General features: G+C 45.5%; 1 pseudogene; it reads left to right on the top strand.

Moving 5' to 3' along the window:
• The first annotated feature begins 16,647 nt into the window (after positions 1–16,647).
• Positions 16,648–19,264, top strand: LOC125930364 (tigger transposable element-derived protein 1-like; annotated as a pseudogene).
• The last annotated feature ends 1,069 nt before the right edge of the window (positions 19,265–20,333 follow it).

The following is a 20,333-nucleotide window of genomic DNA, read 5'->3' as shown; positions in this document are numbered from 1 at the left end:
GATCGAGCCCTATGTCGGGCTCCACCACACTGAGTGTGGAGCCTGCTTGGGCTTCTTTCTCTCTCTCTCTCCCTCTGGCCCTCTCCCCTGCTCTCATGCTCTCTCTCTAATATGTAAGACAAAAATTAAATTAAATTAAATTAAATTAAATTAAATTAAATTAAATTAAAACCCAAACCTCGCCACACCAAGAAAAGGTAGGAGAGGGAGACTAAATGGCTTACAAAATTGAAAAGATCATCAACAGACACATCAGTAGAAAGACACATTGACAGAAAGTGTGGCTTTCAGATATGCTTGGAGTGAGGCCCTGGGGCTCTGTCACTGGCTCTCCTTTCTCTCTCCCTGTTCCTAAGGGATCTTCCTCTGTATCGGTCCCATCCTTGGACAGTCTCTCTTGGGGTGGCAGGATGGCCAGAAGCAACTGCTTCCAATTTCGGGCCCAGGAGGAAACATGGAGCCCCTTTTCTGGTAGTTTCCACCAGAGGCTAGAAATTCGCTCCGACTGGACCAGTTTTGATGCTAAGCATCCCCTGACTATTCACAGGGGCCAGCAGAACGTGATGTGAAACCTGTCTTACACCCCACCCAGGAGGCAGACTGTCCGACTGATAACTAAGCAATGGAGTAGGTGCCTGATGAGTATAAAATAAACGAATAAACAGAATTCAATAGGGCTTAGTAACTCGGTGTACATGAGGGGTATTGTCAATACAAGGCTATCTTCTTACCACATAATGTCTGAAACTCCTTACTTCTTTGTAATAAATGGCAGTGACTTTTACAGTGCTTACCCCTACCCCCAACACACACCTACCACGTTTACAGATATCAAGCAACTCTGCAAGAACTATAGATTTAACTCTGCAACACACAGGGGTGGCTGAGGCAGCACCTATGACCCAGAGAAGGCAATCACTTTACCTGGAGTCACACAGCAGGCTAGTCCGGGAATCAGAAAACGGAGAACATCTGATCTGCAAAGCCTACCCAGCCTTTGCAAAAACTCAATGTGTTCTTCTGTGGAGGAAAATACAAGTGTACGGTCGAAGGCTCTTTCAGAAGAATCAAAGATGAAATTCTTCGAAAGAAATGCCCACGTAAAATTTTTTACGTGATCATCATAACGAAAGGCCTCTTATAAGGGAAGTATGTATCCTTAACTGCTTTTCCGAATTTTCTCTCCGATGACTTTTGCAGAACATGTCCTTTGAGAGATAACTTTGCATTGCATCTCAATATATAATAATATTTGAGATCGCAGTGTGACCCAAAGGGAGATCCACGTTAATTCAGGTCAACAAGCATGCACTCAACTCCCACACGGTGCCTCGAGCCGGGCTGTTCCATGGTAGCAGAGAGATGCCTAGAGCTCAGGTGATCTCGCAGAGTCAGAAACGTGCATTTTCACAGCTGACGTTTCTTGAACTCTATGCCCTGGGCTCTGTTCTAAGCTTTAGACACGGTTATCTCATGTAATCCCCCAAACAACCCTACAGGTAGGTATTACTAGCCCCTTGCTTCATATTAGGAAACTGACACAGAGAGGTTAAGTAACTTGTCCAGGGTCACTCAGCCAGGAGGGAGCAGAGCAGTGAATCAAACGCAGGCAGTCTGACTCCAGAGCATGCCCTCCGCTCCCCTCCCCCCTGAAGAGCGCTGGGCGCTTCCTTCTGATTCGTGCCGGCCCTGAAGATGGTGAGAGATTCACATTAGCCTAGTCCTCTCAGATTTGTGCCCTAACCGCCATTTCTCGAGTACCTCCTCTGGGCCAGGCACCGGCCTGCAGGGAGAGTAACATAGATTATCCCGCTTAGTCCGCAGAGCACCTCTAGGAAGTTAGTGTTATTACCCCCATTTTTCAGTTCAAGAAACTGAGGTTCAGACCAGTTCAATACTGATTGACAGAGTCAAAATTGGTGAGGTATCAGAGGAAGGGAAATATGAGCGGGACCCCTCCCCACTCCCCTGGAGACTAGAGCTATCGTTTATTGTGCATTTATTATTTGCCAGCCCTTGTGCTACATAGGTTATCTAAATGATGTCCGCTACTCTTCCTAAGGAAAACGAGTCATAGTATTTCACTAACTTGCTCAAAGGTCACACCACTAGGAGCGTCACGGCTAGAATTCACTCCCATGTCCAGCTGCCCCAAAGCCTGTGCTCTTAGCCACTATGAGAGCACGACTGTCCTGTGTGAGAAGAGGTGAGGGAATGTCCCCCGAGGAGGGATTGAGTAACGGACTGTGGTACGTCCATACAGCGGAGCACTACTCAGCACTTGGAAGGAAGGAATTAATGATCCAACAGTATGACTCTCAAATGCATGATGCTAAGTCAAAGAGGCCGGAGTCAAAGGCTTGCGACTCTAGGGGCAAAAATCAGATCCATAGTTGCTTGAGGCCTGGTGGCAGGGAGGGGTTAATTACTCAGTAGCCCAGGGCATTTGGGGGGTGGTGGAACTTTTCCATACCTTGATCGTGGTGGTTCCACGACCGTAGGCGTTTGTCAAAACTTGCACAGCTGTATACTTAGGTGGATTTGACTGCTTGTAACCGATATCTTCATTTTTTAACAAGGCAAAAAAGAAAGAGGAGGGGAGGGAGGCAGGCAGATCAGTCGGAGGACCTCAGCTAGCCTTGAGTCTTCAGAGAAGCCTGAACTCTTCCTTAGAAAGTGTCACATGCAGCCGATGTCGAGTCAGCAGAGGTTTTTCTGAGCTCCTACGACGTGCCCAATACCGTAGACCTACCTCACAGAGATTGCAGGGCTTGGTTCCCACCACCAGAGGCAAGTGACTAGCTATGACGCTGGAGTGGATATTGCAGTAAGGAGAGTCCGAGGAGTTATTTGGTGTCCCGGTGCCTATAAAAGTTGTGTTGACAGTACCGGTCTGTTAAGCGTGCAGTAGCATTCGGTCTGAAACACCACTGTAAAGGCCTTGATTCCAAACTAGTTCATGGCTGAAAGTTGCCAGCCATCATCTGAGTTTTCGGGGAGTACTCATCACTGAGCATGGATCTTCATAACAAAGGTGATGATAATGAAAAGGTCTGAAATACTCCGAGACACAGAGGCACGAAGTGAGCAAATGATGTTGGCCATGGCCGGTTTTGGCTTTCCGTCCAAGGAAACTGGGGAAGAAAAAAAAAAAAAAAATGGTGCTGGTAGATTTGCCCCACGCGGGGTTGCCACCCACCTTTAATTTGTGAGACAAAACAAAAAAATGCAGTATCCGCAGGGTGCAATAAAGCCAGCCACAGTAAAAGGAGATACGCCTGCATAGGCCTAGAGAATTCTCCAGTGAACAGAACACAGGAGCCCTGAGCCTCACAGCTTATGTGCCGCTTTAAGTGTTTACAAATTAAAATTAAATAATACAATTCCAGCTAAAGGGAATAAAATAAGAAAATAAACCAGGTGACAAGGGACAGTGCAGGTACTGTAGGTCAGAGAATGTCACCCCAGTAGTTAGCACAGCACACGGCATAGAATAACCACAGCAAAAGCATCGATGGACAGTACGGGATTCATGGGGTTTTTTAACTCGAAAAACGTCCCAGACAATAGCGCACGCAGGCAGTGCTCCCTGAGGCTCGCCTGAGTTCTCCACAGGAACGTTTTGACCCCAGGAAGGTTCTCTACGTGCTGCCCGATACACAGCTCACCTTTCCCCAGCCACTCGCGGGATGCTCATTCATGTTAGCGGCCACTTGCAGAAAACTCACTTAGAAAGAAGTATGCTGGGACAAGACATCACATTACTCCTTCCCAGGACTTGGAGCGATGCTTTTTGGATCATTCACACTCCGCTCCTGTCAATTCTAAATGGATTTATCATCTATTCTTTTGCCTAATATGAAAAAACTACAATTCCTTTCCAACCTGCACTGTTTGCTTAGCTTTATATTTTAGGAACAAAACATTCTTCCCTTCCCCTGGACTCTTTCCTGTGCTTTATGCCAGGAAAACCACACGACTTTAATTACCTTTGGGTTGGGTGGCTTCTTCCCCTTTATGTCCTGAAAGCCTGATGCGAGCAATCACCTTGCACATTTACAAGGTATATTCCTTATTTCACCGGAACACATCCTTCCTCCCTTTTTGCCTTTGTCCTGTGCTCACCTGGAGAATAATTCAAGTTCAACGTGTCACCAGAGAGCCAAGCTTTTGTCTGAGTCGACAGTGGGAATGATTTTGGTATCTTTACAAATATACCCCGTTGTCTCCAAAACGTTCATTCCAACCCTAGTTCTCTCCCTTCTAGTCCCCCAAACCTAACCTGGTATGAGCTGATTCCATGGCCATTTTTGGCGTTCAGTCCAAGAAACCTGGTAATTGGTTTTGCATCCGTTCCAGGAGTAAGGTTATTATGTTACGATACCCAAACTCTTGCGAAGGTTGCAAAATCTGACGCAAGTTGTTCCTGAATTTCCAGTGCTCCGAAAAGAAAACACCTTGTCTTTTGTCTCTGTAGGCTGTTTACTTAGGGCTTTGACTGGCTCCCCACCTTCCACACACACAGAAAAGATGACTTCCAGACAGTTGGCATTTGCTCTTTTAATTTGTCCCCGAGCACGTCTTTTTCTTCTTTAACTCTCTGTGAATGTCAAGAATCTTCACTGGAAACTCAAAAAGAAGTTTAGGATTTTCGGAAGTCTCTGGCCAAAGAGATTATAAAGTTACTCCCTGCCAAAGGCTGGCCTGCCCCAGCAGGTTTAGACAATGTGAAAACCATGTCTCTAGTGAGAATTGGCTGTACTGCCTCGCTTCTCTTACAACCTTGGCTCTCCTGTCAGGGTTATTAGGAGAGAGCAGACACTTGCATTTTTTTGCTTGAAGTGTTTGTGGTTTGCTATTGGCCATGTAATCTCAGTTACATTCAGTGACACAAAGTGATTTCCAAAGCAGTTGGGGCCAAATTGATTTTGAAGAAGTCATCAGGGAGGTGTGTAAAGAGTAAGCCACAGAGATGTTCATGATAGTGATGTCTATGGAAGGAAAGGAAGAGAGAGAGAGAGAGAAAGGGAAGGAGGGAGGAAGGGAGGAGAGAAGGAAGGAAGGAAGGAAGTGGAAGGAGGGAGGGAGGGAGGAAGGGAAGGAGGAAGGGAGAAGGAGAGAGAAGAAGAAGGAAAGGAGGGAAGGAAGGAAAGGAAGGAGGAAGGGGGGAGGGGAGGAAAAGAAAGGAAAGAAAAAGAACAAAAAGGAAAGGGAGGAAAAAGGGGATAAGGAGCAGTGTAAATGTCCCACAATAGAGTATTGTTTGAACGAATTTTTGTGCAGCCATTTGACATTAATGACATGTAGTCATAAAAAATGCTGCTGTAGAAAATTACATGCTGGCATGAAATTATTCTTTCTCCCCTGTATGTACCAACACACCAGAAGGTAACTAGTAATATTAGATAAAGTGCAGAATTATTTCTTGACTTGAAGACACAAGTGATACGAAGCATACGTACACATGTGATCTCATTTTTATCCTAAAAACGTAAGTAGTTACAGGATGGGGTTTCTCAACCTTGGTACAATTGACATTTAGGGGCAGATAATTTTTGCTGTGGGGGCCGCCCTGTGTGTTGTAGGATGTTCAGCAGCCTCCGTGATAGATTCCTGGTATTAGCACCCGTGTCCAGCTGCACCAACCGCGAATGTCCCCAGATACAGACATATTTTCCCTGGGAGACAAATTGCCCCCAGATGAGAACCACTGTACATAATGGTAAAACGGGAGAGCGATTACAAAGGAGAGGACTTTGTGAGAATGTGTTGAGTACGTCTGGTCCAGTCTGTGGGGTCAGGGAAGGCCTTCTTACAGAAGTGATATTGCAGCCGAGGTCTATAAACAAGGGGGACCTCGGGGAGAGCATCCAGAGATCAAAAACCAATGGCTGGAGCACTGCGGATCATTTGGGCTCCATTTTGAGAGAATTGTTAGGCCAGAATCTCGACCTGTCACCCTGGTTCTCCTCCAAGGAAGGATCAAGAGTTGGGACTTCTTCCCCACGAAGAGAGCTTAAGTTTGAGAGGATTGGCCGATGGGATCCAGGGTCACAGAGAGCTGTTAATTTAGTCCTGCCCCTTCCACTTACCGGTTGCATAACCTTAGCAAGTTATTGGACCTCTCCGAGCGTCAGTTTCCCCATCTGTAAAATGGGTGTCATGATTCCACCCTCACACGGTTTCAGTGAAGATGAGTTCTGTAAAGCTGCTTGCACAGCAACTAACTTGTGCTCTGTGTTACACGAATCGTGGCTGCTGCAGCGGCTCTTAGTCTTTGACCGCGAGGCATCACGCCTAGAACTTGATACACATTCGTCCACTTAATCTTCATGAGCTTCTTCTCACCTTATCCAATATTGCCATCTTGTTTTACACCTGAGGAAACTGAGACTGTGAGAGATTAGGGAATCTGTTCAAAATCACACAGCTCCTGGGGCGCCTGGGTGGCTCAGTCGGTTGAGCGTCTGACTCCCGCTCAGGTCGTGATCTCGCAGCTCGCGAGTTTGAGCCCCGCGTGAGGCTCTGAGCTGAGCCTGCTTCGGATTCTGTGTCTTCCTCTCTCTCTGCCCCTCCCCCGGTCCACACTCTGTCTCTGTCAGAACTAAATAAACATTAAAATTTAAAAAAAAAAAAAAATCACGCAGCTAGTAAGCGATGGAGCCAGGATTTTATCAGGGAAGTTCAAGGATTGATTGAATAACTGGAAAAAGTTATACGGACACCAAGGGAGTCTTGGGGGCTGTCTCAGCATTCTTCCACACCTATTCCCGTTTTTAAACGGTGGCTGCTGAGGCTGTCCGAGAGAGCTCCCTGCCCATGCTGTGCTCCCAGGTCTAACACAGCTCTTTGCCATGACATGTAGGCCTCCTACCCCCGCGTCCCCCAGCTCTGCACCCCATGCAGGCATACAGGACTTGACCACGCGTTTCCTGGTGTGGATGCCTCGTGCTGCGTCTCTGTTACTGTCTCCATCAGCTCTGTGAATTCCCATTTGGTCCTTCCTTCCTCCGGTCTCTGTTTGGACAGCCAGGTAATTCCCACTGTGAAGAGGGGAAGTCTGTGCTTTTGGAGAAGGGAGAAAGAGACCGTTGCCAAGTGTAACCAGGACTGACTCCAGTTCAGCTGGCCAGTGCCATTTTGTGGAATCCAAAACTTTTCTCTGACTTCTCAGGCACAGCTTGCACTCCCCCTACTATGTTCTCTGGTTTCCCCCTGAAAATTCCTGTGTTCTTGCAAGCGTGCCAAGAAAATCGCACTCAAACCATCTGGACAACTAATCCCAGCGTGAAAATTATCTGGGTACTTGGACTTCCCAAATTAAAAGGGTTTTGGTTTGAGTCATTCATAGAGACCCACCCTAAAACAGCCTCATTCTTCTGAAGGAGGGGAAGTGACACCTTAATAGAAAGGCAGCATCCGGAGCAGAAAATTTCACCTTGCCATCAATTTCTTCACATCTGATCTCTGCAAAATATTCCACTCCTTTTTCAGAACTAACAGGTCAAGAATGCAGAAGACAGGATGTAGAGAATTAGCTGTCCCAAGCATGTATGTTAGTTGAAAGGTTTAAAGGTTAAAGCCCCTCAGAAATACTCAAATAAAGTAATATCTTTGTTCCAACCAGACCACTCGGCATCTGTTTATTTGGTTCTTGATAATTTCAAGAATATTGGTTTTGGTGCCTTTAGGAGAATCATGGACAGGTATACCAGAAGTAAAAGTTAGTCAGACATTTATTTTAATAGAAAATGGAATCCAGTACAGTTTTCAAATGAATGTATCTTCTCTGATTATTTTTAGTGAAGACAAAAAAAAAAAAATCAAAGAAATGCAAGTTGTGTTCTGGAGAAGAAAATATGACAAGCAATAAATACATGGTCCTCTGATCACACCAGGGCTTAGAGGTCAAAAGATCTGGGATCTTCACCAAGTCTAGATTCTGCAGCTGAAATCATCAAAACCCCCTCTGTTCACAGTTCCCATTGAGGAAGGGGAGAGAGGCCCGTGAAATGTGGATAAGCCGGAACCGGAATATACCAACTCGTCAGGGGTTTGACTTCCCAGGAGACACCCTCTGCCTCATGGGCAAGGAGGACCCTCTGGCAGCCAGAGAAAGCCCTCAGGCAAAGATGGGCAGGCCCTGGCTCTTGGCGCTCAGGGCACTGTGTCCTGAGTTGGAAAGGACAAGCCAACGTGCAGAAGGTTTAATGAGGTGCTTCCTTTCTCCGGGAAAGGGCTGTAACAAGTTCTGCTCTGATGTCCTCTTAGAACTTAGATTTTTTTTTAAGTTTATTTATTTTTGACAGAAAGAGAGCACGGGCGGGGTGGGGGTGTAGGGGGCAGAGAGAGAGAGGGAGACACAGAATCTGAAGCAGGCTCCAGGCTCCCAGCTATCAGTGCGTAGCCCTCTGTGGGGCTCGAGCCCACAAACCGCGACATCGTGACCTGAGTCGACGTCAGATGCTTAACCGACGACACCAACCACCCAGGTGCCCCAGGACGTATTATTGTTTTTAACGTGCAAAAACAGAGATGGGTTGTCAGAAAGTAAGTTACGATGTTAAAAACCAGGACCAAGATTCACATCCTGTGTATTTGGTCCCCACTGCTATCCTGTCGTCTCCTACCTCAGCCCTCTGTGTCCTCTGGGATCCTCAGTCCTGGGCTTCTTTCAGAGACTTAAACCACTGTGCTCTCCCCCCACCCCCACACCACTGCAGAATCCCCACAGTGCATCCCCACCCCCAGACTAGGCTCGGTCACCATAGGATGCCTACCTGGACTTTAATTAGGTCCACCAGTCAGGAGGCTCCATGAGGGCAAGGACCGCCTCTGGCTTTGGTTCCTTACCCTGCCTCCCCGGGGTCTGGTACAATGCCTGGCACAGAGATTAGCTAATATTGGGTAAATAAATGGGTATTAAAAAAAAAATTCCAAGTGTCAGCCACGCAAAGAAAGTCAGTTGCAGATACTTGTGATGGCTCAGACATATATCCTTTTGTTCTGTTTTTTTTTCTTTAAACAGGTACTGTAGTCACATATACAAAAACCAAAGGAATGAAATTATTTACCTTATGCGGTATAAAATGTGCCCTCTCATCTCCACCTCCCCTCCTCTGATGGAACTCGTCTCTGTGACAATTCATTTCTAGGGTCTGTACGCATCCATTCTTTTTTTTTTCTACAGCCGGTAGCATTCCACAAATGCTATTCCTTTTTTCACTTAATAAAACCAGAGATAAGTCTTTATCGGGGCATAAAAGCTTGCTCAATCTTCTTTTCCTGAGGCTTTATGAACATTTTATTTTTTTATTTATTTTTTTATTTTTAATGTTTATGTATTTGAGAGAGAGCGGGGGAAGGGCAGGGAGAGAGGGGGAGACACAGAATCCGAAGCAGGCTCCAGTCTCCGAGCAGTCAGTGCAGAGCCCAACGCGGGGCTCGAGCCCACAACCACGAGATCATGACCTGAGCCGAAGTGGGACGCTTAACCAACTGACCCACCCCGGCGCCCCAGGAACATTTTAAAATAAAGCAAGGAGTAAGTAGTTTGACTGTAAATACGTGGAACTAGGTTTTAGCATCAATTAATTTCCTGTGCTTGTCCTATCAAATATCCACCCATTGTGCCATCTATCTGTCCATCCATCAGCCCATACTCTTTCTTGATTCACTTCAAACTAAATCACAGACTTCCATACACGTTCACATTGTACTTCAGCCTACAGTATCATTAGCTACAGTTTAACATTTGTTTACGGTTTTTTCTTTTTTTTTTAACGTTTGTTTATTTTTGAGACAGAGAGAGACAGAGCATGAACGGGGGAGAGTCAGAGAGAGGGAGACACAGAATCTGAAACAGGCTCCAGGCTCTGAGCTGTCAGCACAGAGCCCGACACGGGGCTCGAACTCACGGACCGTGAGATCATGACCTGAGCCGAAGTCGGCTGCTTAACCGACTGAGCCACCCAGGCGCCCCTACGGTTTTTTCTTTGTATGTAAGATATACATATGAGAAAACGTGCACATCTTTAGTGAATATTCTGAATTCCGATAACTCTTGGGTCCACCGCACTGACTTATGAAAATGAATACGTTTGCATACCCTATAAACTCCTATCAAGATGTGGAACATGAGCATCGCCCCCAGAAACTATCCTCACGTTCTTAATCAGACAGTTCCCACTCTTTTATTCTCAGATGCAGCTACTATTCTTTTCCGACCATAAAATAGCCTTGCCTGTCTAGAGTTTCCTATAAATGCAATCATACAGTAGGTACTCTTGTTTTTTAGCTTCATGCATGTCATTGCACGAATCAGCAATCCGTTCTTTCTTATCGCTGAGTATCAATACACTCAGCATATAATCCATACTCACGATATACATAACAGAATATATCCCACAGCATTGCCACAGTTTATTTCCCCCCTCCTTATCCTTCCTATTAAGTGCACAGTATATCGTTATCGATGAACATTTCGGCTGTTTCTACCTTCTGCTATCGCAGAGATTAACCCCTCTGGACAGCATGTCACATGGATTACAAACATACAGGCGGAATTCCAAGAATGGAGATCACCGAGTCCTAGTTCTTGCTTTTTTGGCTTCCAAACCTGAGAGCAAGCCTCGGTGCATCACAAATTCAAGACTGAGACACCCCAAAGCCACGTTTAAATGGCAGGTGATTTGCAAGGCCCCTTAAGAGAATAAGAACTGTGAATTACCACCTCAGCCATGTGAATTACCACCTCAGCCATCCCACCCCCCCCCACCCCCCCCACCACCCCCCCCTGCCCCGGGGCTGTCAGGAAGGGCAGTCAGGTCAAATACCAGCTTCCCACCCACACCTCGTGTTTTAAGGCTGACAGACCAGTCACAGAAAAGAGCAGATTTCTACGAATATTGTGAGGGAGTAAACTCCTCTAGAGTGGATCCCGTTCTGGACACATTCTTCTAGTTCTCCCACTACCCTTTGGTTTCCACCAGGTTGTATTCCTGAGACTGTTGCAGACCAGCTGCTGGTCCTGCTCTGGGTTACAGTCCTTTGTTGGAGAAGTCACATCCTGGGGGGGAAAAGGCCCTGGGTTTCATTAGATAAGCTTTTACCCTCCACCCTTTTTTCACACCCATCATCCCAAGCCCCTGAACGTGGTGATGGCTTTTCCTTACTTCCCCCCCCCCCCCCCCTTCTCTTTTATTTCCCACTGATAAATGGCAAAAGCAGCTGCCGGGTTTTGCTTTGAAGATGCTGATGGACGAGCATGATGAATCGGGATGGATTAGAGCAGATGAATCACATAACACGGCGAGGGGACCAGGGAGCGAGCTTGAAGCCGGCTTCCAGCTTTACGTTTTTCAAACTCAGCCTTAAAAGCCTGCGTTTCTTTTAATCTGGTTCCAGTTTCTGCGATGACTCTGCATATGTTTAAAAGAAGGAGAGCCAGAGAAGCCTTGTGGATATAAACAGGGAATTCATTCTTCGCTGGGACTCCAAGAGCACATTGTCATTCAGGGGGAGTTGAAATAGCTAAGAAACCACTTCAAGGTTCCTCAGAAACAACTGGGCAGCCCCAGGAAGAGGAACAGTTGGCAAACCAAGTGACAGAATTTAAAACTGTAAATCTTTAACATGAGGATTGACGAGCAAAATACAGCTGTTGCTGCTGGTCGCCATAGCCTTGTTTGGACGGAAAGTGTACTCTCGAGCCGATTATCCTAAACTGCTCAGTTACTGTGAATGGTAAGCATTAGCAGGTTGGAATCTGGTCTTGTTTTGAACCCAAGAAAAATAAGAACAGTTATTTCACCGCCCTGTAGTGTTTTCTGGTCTTAAAGGGACAAAGAAAATAAACTCCAGTTCTGGAGCTGCAGTTTCTGTTTGAGACTGAGAAATTCCAAGACCTCCTTTGAAATTCAAGAGACACTTAACAGAGAAGAAAGGTCTCGGTGAATGGATGGTTCCTTTGTATTTGAACAAGAGGGGCCCTCTTCCTCCCTAGATGGAAAGCCATTCAAAGGAAATCATTAAAGGACGTCCCTTTTTGCACAGCTGAGACTCTGGGGATACAGGCAAAACGAAGTGTAGAATTGATGCGGTTATCCAAACAACAAGGGATTCGATAGAAAGGAGGGGGGGAATCTAGGCTCAGCTCTTTGGCTAATTGCTAGGATCCTGCGATTCACCATGACTCCCTCAGACGTTGTCATCATCAAATAGTTAGCGATCACTTTCTAAATTTCACATTTGAGGCAGAGGCAATAGTAAATGGTACAGAGGACTGTTGAATGGTGGGGAGGGGACTCTCGATTTGGTTTATCGAAAACCTTTTGACCACAAGAGTTTTAAGGTAATCAGTACAGGCTCCAAGAGTAGCGATTCTAAAGAGACTCTCCCAGCATTGCTGAATACTAATAATCCCCGCCGACACTGCGATTGAACGCTTGCTATGTGGCCACCACTTTGCCAAATCGTTTCCATGGATTATCTGATTTAATCTTTACCTCATCCCGATGGAGAGTGTGGCATTTCTTTCTCTTGGAGAGGTTTAAGAATAAAGTGGGTCATTTTTTAAGACGGTTCTGGCTGCCCTGCTCAAGGTGGATCGAAAAACATTAAGCAATGCATAAGAAAAGACCTTTCTTTTCACCAGCTTTCCTTGCTACACTTCTTGCATTGGCTTTCCTGAGAATGTGGGTCTAAGGGGAGCTCCGAGGGGGTCCATGTCAATTGCTGCTCATGTCCCCAGTTCATTTCCACACCTCCTGTTGCCAAGTCCTTGCCTGATTCTTGGTCATGAGAAGTGGAAGAATAATAAAAGCAGAAGTCGGGGGAGGGGGGGGGGGATGATGGAATTGCTTTGTGTGCATTTTGACCATGCACATTTTATAAATCTATTTACAAGGCAGGCGTGGCTCCCCATCTGTTTGGGAAAGTCCCATTAAACATAAATGAGAGTTAAATGATTAATCGGATTTTCACCCCAATTGTCGTGATTTTTAAATTTAACTAGATATCTGGACATTAATGAAACCGACCCAGGGTCCAATAAAATGCATGTGGTTTGTTTATAATTCGTCTCCACCTAACGTCTTCCTTCTGACCGCAGAGAGCATGTTATGATTCAGTGCTTCTCACTCAACAAGTATTTATCGAAAAACTGCTCTGTGCCGGGTTATCTACCTGCTAGATTCTGAAAATTTGTTAATATATAAGATACACGGTGCCCCCCTTCATGCTTATAGTGCAGGGGGTGGCTGACATTAAGTATATAATATATAAACACTCAGATAAAAATCTAGTTACAAATGTAACGAGTGCTAGGGAAGGGATCTAAGAGAGAGAAAAAACACACAAAGGATCTAATTTTGATGGGGTGCCCTAGAAAAGCCTCTCTGAGAAAGTGACACACCAGTAGGGTTATAAAGTAAGAAACAGTTAATTCAAAGCTAATGGCAAGGATATTCCGGGCGGAAGGACTCACACTGGCAAAGGCTCTGAGGCTGGAAATTGTTGGGTGAGCTCAGACAACTGGGGGAAGGCTGCGAGGACTGTGGCTAGCAGGATGGGGTGGAGGGATGGCGATAAGCTGCATGGCCCAGAACAAGACCAGGTACCATGCACCAAATGCCAGGAAGGGACTAAATCCTGCAGGCACAATGAATGGGATGCTATTCGATGATGGTTTTAAGTGAAATGATGAGATATCTCAGTTGAGGGACCGGAGATGAGTTGAGGGCAGCAAGCACGGTCTCAAGGAGACCAGGTAGGAGACAGTTGCAGTAGCCCAGCTGAGCGTTGAGGGCGGCTTGGATGACGGTGGGGGTTAGAGAGATATGACTAGTTTGCGGGAGTTGAGAAACGAAGATCATTCCACCATCCCTGTATTCTGAACACGGAGACCGTAGGCACAACCACCAACAGAAGTAGGCAACGGCTTTGAGGTTGTCCATTTCGTTAACCACATAAAGGAATTCATATCTGTATAATATTTTTTTAGGGGGAAGATTTTCCTAAATTATTCTTTTTTTTTTAAGTTTTTTAATTTATGTTGAGAGCAAGAGCTTGAGCAGGGGAGGGACAGAGAGGGGGAGAGAGAATCCCTAGCAGACTCTGCCCTGTGTGCTCAGAGCCCGACGTGGGGCTCAGTCTCAGGAACTGTGAGATCATGGCCTGAGCCAAAATCAAGGGTCAGACGTTTAATGGGCTGAACTGCCTAGGTGCCCCTCGTTTCCTAAATTATTCTGATTAACTGTTCTCAGCACACCGTTAAGTGGTAGATACTAGGTGCTTAGCTGTTGACACTGGCATTAAGAAGTCATAAACTAACTCAGTTTTTAGCACATTGCTCATTCAACTAACTTGTTGAAGGCTCTACAAGTGCCCCGTATAAGAAGATAGAGACCCTGTGTGCTTATTTATCTACCATGTTGTAGAAAGCACTTACGAGAGGTCACTGTAAGCTTTAGTATCCTTCATAATAGCCCTACCAGCATGCAATTTTGATCTTTCTCAAGTGCGATCATTTCCTTATCAACCAGAAGCCACTCCTTCATTCCTGAGTCATGAAGTCTGTCTTCAGAGCATCATGGCTCATGATGAATTACATCCCCATGCACAGTAACATACTGTTGCCTGGTCCCTATTAATTCTTTGGTGTCCATATCTGGTTACACATGTTGAACCAAGCTCTTGTGAACTTTACTCACCCTCAGCAGGGTTGAACAACAGACTCTGCTCTATGTGATGTTTGTCTTTGCTCAACCACAGCCCTTCGCTGGATACAGCCTACAAGTTGCTCTTTCAGTTGAGTTGGCAAGGGCTCATCACTCTGGAGGTGATGGTTGCATACTCTGTTTCCAAGAACACATGCCTGGGATGAGCCAATAACCGGGGTGCCCGTCTTTGTGAATGGGTCATTACAACACCCACTAGTCATAGCCACAGTGTGGTAAACCACCCCCTACAAGAACCAGGGGACTTTCTTCATTTTAATGTGTTATATTGCTTAGGACTTGTTAGAAGGTTAATGTTTTAAAAATAGTTTTAATGGTTTGTATTTTTTTTAACATGAATAACACTTTTATTCCATATGGGAAGGTAAACATTTGATGGATTTCAATGATGTCTCTCTAAAGTTATCCCAGCTGTGTCTATGCACACATTGAAACGGATAACAATGAGGACAATTTTCTGGATAAAATGCCAAGAGCTGAGATAAGAATCTGAATCAAATCCAAAGTCCCTTTGCCTCACTGCATCTTCTCACGCGGCTGGTGGCCCTCTCTTTTTTGAATGCGGTAAAATTGACCTAACGTAAAGTTTAACATTTTAGCCATTTTTAAGTACACGGTTCAATGGCATCAACTATATTCACATTGTGTGTGCAGCCATCATCACTATCAGTGTTTCCAGAACTTTCCCACTACCACATACAGAAACTGCACTCCATTTTCCTCTTTCTCCCAAGCTCCTGGTAACCCCTGTTCTACCTTCCATCTCTATGAATTTGCCTACTCCAGGTACCTGGTAAGGGCAAACCTCATTCTATTGTGTTCCATTTTATTGCACTTTGCCTAGTAGCATTTCACAGATTTAGTGTGTTTTACAAATTGGAGATTTGTGGCAACCTGGAGTCAAGCATATCTACCAGTGCCGTTTTTTTTTTTTTAAGGTTTTATTTTTAATTTTTTTTAATGTTTATTTTTGAGACATGGAGAGACAGAGCATGAACAGGGGAGGGGCAGAGAGAGAGGGAGACATGGAATCGGAAGCAGGCTCCAGGCTCTGAGCTGTCAGTACAGAGCCCGATGCGGGGCTCGAACTCACGGACCGTGAGATCATAGCCTGAGCCGAAGTCGGACGCTCAACCGACTGAGCCACCCAGGTACCCCCTAAGGTTTTATTTTTAAATAATCTCATACCCAATATGGGGCTCAAACTTACAACCCCGAGATCAAGAGTCACACACTCCACCAACTCAGCCAGCCAGGGGCCCCAATCGGTGCCATTTTTCCAACACCATTCGCTCACTTCATGTCTCTGTGGCACATTTATTTCAGAGTTTTTTGTTATTATAGTGTTTGTTATGGTGGCCTGCAATCCGCGACCTCCGATGTTACTATTGTAATTCGGGGGGGGATGCCATGAACCGAGCTCATATAAGACAGTGAATTAATAAATGTTGTGTGTGTGTGAACAGCTCTTCCTCACCTCTCTCCCTCCCTCGGGCCTCCCTATTCCCTGAAACACAATATTGATATTAGGCCAATTAATAACACCGCGACAGCCTCTAAGTGTTCAAGTGAAAGGAACAATTGTATGTTTCTCACTCCACATCAAAAGCTAGAAGTGGTTAAGCTTAGCAAGGAAGGCACGTCTAAAGCCGAGACAGGCAGAAAGCTAGGCCTGTTGTGCCAAACAGTTAGCCAAGCTGCGATAAGGAAAGAAAAGTTCTTGAAGGAATGTAAAGGTACCGCTCCAGTGAACACATGAATGATAAGAAAGTGAGGCAGCCTTCATGCTGATACGGTGAGGGTCTGAGTGGTCTGCATCGAAGATCAAACCAGCCCCAACATTCCCTGAAGCCAAAGCCTAATCCAGAGCAAGGCCCCTGACTCTTCAGTTCTCTGAAGGCCGAGGGACATGAGGAAGCAGGGAGAGAAGCTTGAAGCTAGCGGGGGTAGGTTCTTGACATTTAAGGAAGGACTCCATCTCTGCAACAAAAGCACAAGGCGAAGCGGCCCGTACACATTAACAAGCTGCGGCACGATATAACGAAGGTGACTGCAGTAAACAGATTTCCCCTGTAGGTGAAACAGCCTTCTAGTGGAAGGAAATGCCATCTAGGGCTTTGATAGCTAGAGAGAAGTCAATGCCTGGCTTCAGAGCTTCAAAGGACAGGCTGGCTCTCTTATGAAGGGCTCTTGCGGCTGGTGACGTTAAGTTGGAGTCAGTGTTCATTGGCCGTTCTGAAAATCCTAGGGCCCTAAAGAATTATGCTCAAGCTACTCTGCCTGTGTTTGTCCAGTGAAGCAACACAGCCTGGATGACAACACATCTGTTTATAACATGGCTTACTGAATCTTTTAAGCCCACCCTTGACTCCTGCTCAGAAAAAGAATTCTTTCCAAAATATTACTACTCATGGACCACGTACCTGGTCACCCAAGGGTTCTGATGGAGGCGGACAATGAGAATGATGTTGTTTTCATGCCTGCTAACACCACGTCCACTCTGCAGCCCGTGGATCAAGGAGTCATTTTGAGTTTCCAATGTTATTATTTAAGAAATGCATTTCATGGGAGACCTGGGTGGCTCCGTTGGTTAAGCATCCAACTCTTGGTCTTGGCTGAGGTCATGATCTCACGGTTTGTGGTTTCGGGCCCCACATCAAGCTCTGCGTTTACAGCACAGAGCCTGCTTGGGATTCTGTCTCTCCCATTCTCTGCCCTTCCCCTGCTCACGTGCTCTCTTTCTCTCTCAAAATAAATTAAAAATTTTTTAAAAGAAATACATTTCAGAAGGCTATAGCTTCCACAGACCCTGATTCCTATGATGGTTCTGGACAAAGTACATTCAAAACCTGCTGGAAAAGATTCACCATTCTAAATGCCATTAAGAACGTTCGTGATCTAGGGCGCCTGGGTGGCTCAGTCAGTTGAGCATCTGACTGTTGGTTTGAGCTCCGGTTATGATCTCATGGTTCAGGAGTTCGAGCCCTGCATTGGGCTCTGTGCTGACAGCACCGAGCCTGCTTGGGATTCTGTCTCCCTCTCTCTGTCTGCCCTCCCCCACTTGCTCTCTATCTCTCTCTCAAAATAAATAAAAATAAACTTAAAAAAAAAAAAAAGAACATTGGTGATTCATGGGAAGAGGTCACCATGTCAGTATTATTGAGAGTTTGGAAGAAGTTGATTGCAACCTTTATGGATGACTTTGAGGGGTCCAAGACTTCCATGGAAAGAGCAAGAGAACTAGAATTAGAAGTGGAGCCTGAAGGTGGGACAGAATTGCTACAATCTCATGAGAACACTTGAGTGGATAAGGAGTTGCTTTTTATGAATAAGCCAAGAAAGTGGTTTCTTGTGATGGCATATATGCCTAGTGAAGATTGTTGACATGACCACAAAGGATTTAGAGTATTACATCAACCCAGCTGGTGAAGCAGTGGCAGGAGTTGAGAGGACAGACTCCAATTTTGAAAGAAGTTCTGTAGGTCAAATGCTATCATACTGGAGAGAAGTCGTTGGCAAAAGGAGGAGTCCATCCATGCGGCAGACTTCACTGTTGTCTCATTTTAAGAAATGGCCACAGCCGCCCCAGCCTTCAGCAACCACCACCCTGATCAGTCAGCACGATCAATATCGAGGCAAGACCCTCCTCCCGACAGCAAAACCATTAGGACTCGCTGAAGTGAAGTTAACGGTTAGCATTTTTTTAGCGATAAGGTATTTTTTATTGAAGTATAGTCAACACAGAGCAACAAAATATTTTTAATTACAATTACATTGTTTTGGGGGGTTTTTTTTAGACACAATGCCATTGCACATTTAATAGACTACAGCACAGGGGCACCTGGGTGGCTCAGTCGGTTAAGCGTCTGACTTCAGCTCAGGTCATGATCTCGTAGCTGGTGGGTTTGAGCCCCGTGTCAGTCTCTGTGCTGACAGCTCAGAACATGGAGCCTGCTTTGGATTCTGTGTCTCCCTCTCTCCCTGCCCCTCCCCTGCCCATGCTGTGTCTCTCTCTCCTTCAAAAATAACCATTAAAAATTTTTTTTTTGTAAAGACTACAGTATAGTGTCAACATAATTTTTATACCTATTGGGAAGCCAAACAGTTCGTCTGGCTCACCGTATTGTGGTATGTGCTTCATTCCAGTGGTCTGGAGCCAAACCTGCCAAGTCTCCAAGCTATGCCCGTAGAAGTGGAATCATGGCTTCTCCTTTTGTGTCTGGTTTATTTCACTTATGTTTTCAAGGTTCATCCTTGTTGTAACGTGTGTCAGAATTGCCTTTCCCTTTTGGGGGCTGAATAACATTCCCTTGTGTCGTAGATATCCCACATTTAGTTTATCGATTCATCCACTGGTAGTTGTTTGGATTTTTCCTATTAGCTCTTGTAAATGATGCTGCTGTGAACATATGAGACTCGGTTTGAGTCCCTGCTTTCAGGTCTTTTGGATGTATATCTAGGAATGGAATTGCTGGATCATAATAGCAATTCTACGTTTAACTTTTTAAGGACCTGCCAAATAGTTTTCCGCCACCGGCCACACCTTTTCACATTCCCACCAGTGATGCACCAGGGTCCCAGTGTCTCTACAGCCTCCGGAGCGCTTATTATTAACATCCTAATGGCTACGTACATTTCTTTTTAAGTGAGCCTATGTCTATTTGCCTAGTCATCTTGATACAGTCAACACATGGCTCTATTTAACGTGGCTGAACTACTTGCAGATAGATGGAAATTTTCATTCAGGCAAAAACTGAAAAACAGAGTCTGTCCAGATTCAAAGTGAGGAAGCAACGATAACCCATGGCGAAAAGCGTGGACTCTGGTGGTAGAGTGTGAGGGCAGCTCTGCTCTGGCTAGGTGTGAACTTGGGTGAGCTGCTGAACTCTTCTGCATTGGTCCTTTCTCTGTGATGTAAGGATAATAAAGATACCCACTTCCTAGGGGTGTCATGAGAATTAGATAAATGGATACATGCAAAGCTCTGAGAACAGTGCTCTGTATAGGGCGCCTGGGTGGCTCAGTCAGTTAAGCATCCGACTTGGGCTTAGGTCATGATCTCGCCATCCGTGAGTTCAAGCCCCATATCGGGCTCTGTGCTGACAGCTCGGAGCCTGGAGCCTGCTTCGGATTCTGTGTCTCCCTCTCTCTTTGCTCCTTCCCCACTTGTGCTCTGTCTCTCAAAAATAAATAAACATTAAAAAAAATTTAGAAAGAACAGTGCTCTATACGTAGAAGTTTACACAGCGCTAACTCACCACATTTCTGGTCCAAATATGCATGAAAACTTTTGAACTTCATCTCACAACCCAGACAATTAAGTCAGAATCCGGGTGGGGAGTGGCATTTGCATTTTTAATGAGCACCCCATGCCCCAGTGATCCCCACGGGCAATCGTGTCTGGTAACCCCTGCTCTGACTCATAGCCAGCTGGTGTCACCTTTGGGTTTCATCCGACTTTCAGGCAAGCCGAGTCCCAAGACGAGCCCCAATTTATGTCTAAAGTTCCAAAACTACAAGTAGCATTTTAAATTATTGAAACCAATAGCCTATAAAGATTATGCGCTTATTCCATGAAGGAAATTTGTTTTAAAA

This window comes from Panthera uncia, chromosome A2 (assembly GCF_023721935.1).
Source record: "Panthera uncia isolate 11264 chromosome A2, Puncia_PCG_1.0, whole genome shotgun sequence".
NCBI classification, from domain to species: Eukaryota; Metazoa; Chordata; class Mammalia; order Carnivora; family Felidae; genus Panthera; species Panthera uncia.
This window is presented reverse-complemented; position numbering and strand designations above follow the sequence as displayed.